The 1,961-nt window shown below is 38.1% G+C and overlaps 1 long non-coding RNA gene across 1 annotated transcript; it reads right to left on the bottom strand.

The window, feature by feature from the left end:
- Positions 1–1,300: 1,300 nt before the first annotated feature.
- Positions 1,301–1,744, bottom strand: LOC123177499 (uncharacterized). The gene is made up of 3 exons (XR_006488970.1): positions 1,640–1,744; positions 1,476–1,553; positions 1,301–1,383 (listed from the first exon to the last, which is right to left on the bottom strand). It is a non-coding gene; the product is annotated as an uncharacterized lncRNA (long non-coding RNA).
- Between the last annotated feature and the right edge of the window lie 217 nt (positions 1,745–1,961).

Here is a 1,961-nt window from a genome sequence, read left to right as displayed (position 1 = left end):
CACCTGTTCGGGTAAATCGAGAAAACCCGAACCCGAACCCGAAATTTGGGGTTTTGATTTTTTGTACACAATTTCGGGTGTCAGATCTGAAAACCCGGACTAGAAAAAACCCGAAGAACCCGACCCGAAATTTTGGGTAAACTCGAAGCCCAGGCTAAAGTCTGTGGAGGTCCAATAAAAAGAAAATGTGGAGGTCCCATGCTCAAACTGAATGAAACTAAATGAAGTCTGCTCTAGGAAAGGGGGAGGCATTCTCGTCTTGACAGAATTCAGAGTAGTTCAAACAAGATCCACTCTACTGTAAAAAAATCAGATAACTACTGATTCCTGTGTACACCATTTAAACTGATTTCTATTGACTGAATTCAGGGAAAATTGTCAAACTGAAATTGGAAAATATAATTCTGTTGTACTCCAGTTTTGCAAACTGAAAATGCTCCAAGCAGATCTTAGTTTCAAAATGAAAAATATTCCAAGCAGGAGTACTCCAGGAGTACACTTCTCAGTTTTGTCAGTTAGTGATCAGGTATGAACCTAAGTTTCGTTAAATGGACAGTTTGTTAAAGTTGGATTAATTAAATTTTGACAGCTAGGGATCAGTTATGAACCTAACTTATGTTAAATGGACAATTTGGTTACAGTTTGATCTTGAGCTAATGAACAAGCAATAGAACTTGAGCTAAAATCAGTGCATAGCAATGGAACTTGAGCTGAAATCAGTCATAACAAGGAGTAAATTGATAGTTTTGACCATTGTTCAGGAAATCAGTAACTGGTAGCTGCACGGTCGGCTTGGGAGTAGTGATTAATCGATGAATCGGCCTATTAACTGGATTAATTTGTCGACCATTAATCAGTACTAGTAGAGTGCCCGTGCGTTGCCACGGGCTCTTGATATAGTTTAAAAGAGTTACAATAGGTCTTTCACACGTACAAAGAATATAACTCAAACACAATTATTTAATACCTGGAGTCCATTTTTGCAAATTAAATTGATAACACAAAGAAAAATTAATGTCACGTCCATGTAACAAACTGAGTGATGTTCCAACTATACATCTATTACAAAACTATTAATATCTAGATGATGCGCCTAAGAAATTCTTTCACAATGTCAGGAAAGTTTATTTTAGCTTCATTCCCACGATGTTTTAGCAAATATAAAAAAAACTGCTTCCTCAATTCATACCCATCCTGCACAAACAATACATGTAGTTAGCATGAACATTTCACGCCGAAGGTCTTAAAACATGTAACGGACAATACCCACCGCGCAAATCGGCTTGACCAATTCTTTACCGTTTTATCATACCCACCGCGCAAACATGTAACGGGCGTTTCTTTGGTCTCTCTTGCGTTCAGCTTCCGTTTTATCATCTGCTTCTTGGGTGTCTTACAAGATTACATTCCCAAATATTAGAGAAAAAACAGATATGCCTACGTAATTGGTGGATGATTATGAACATTATGATCACCTTGATGCTCCGTGTCACAGATGGTTACAGTTGACAACGTATTTGAACTTGGAAACGACTCCAAGCTGGTTGGGTTGTCTGGTGAACCGGATTTGACCACAGAAAATTATGATAATTGGTATAGACGATACCAACTGTAATATTAAAAACATTTTGAACCTTACCTGTAACCACAAGGGTCTTTGCATTTCCATCTAGGACATTAGGTAGTTTTTTCCGTCGATAGGAGGCCCTTCTCAGTGCGTTTGTATGGTCTCTCTTGCGTTCTGCCTCCGTTCTATCCTCTGTTTCTTGGGTGTAATACTGGTTTGCTACTGCATCTGATGTCATTAGCGGGAAACACAAATATTAGAGAATAAAACATATAAATGTGAGAAATATGTTCAATGACTACTCAAATTATGATCACCTTGACTTTCATTCTCATTAACGAGACCAGAAAGACCCGCAGTTGAAATAGAAAACGTTGACGCATCATGCGACAAT

This window comes from Triticum aestivum, unplaced genomic scaffold (assembly GCF_018294505.1).
Source record: "Triticum aestivum cultivar Chinese Spring unplaced genomic scaffold, IWGSC CS RefSeq v2.1 scaffold99055, whole genome shotgun sequence".
NCBI classification, from domain to species: Eukaryota; Viridiplantae; Streptophyta; class Magnoliopsida; order Poales; family Poaceae; genus Triticum; species Triticum aestivum.
Note: the sequence above shows the minus strand (reverse complement) of the source record. Positions and strands in the feature narration are given on the sequence as shown.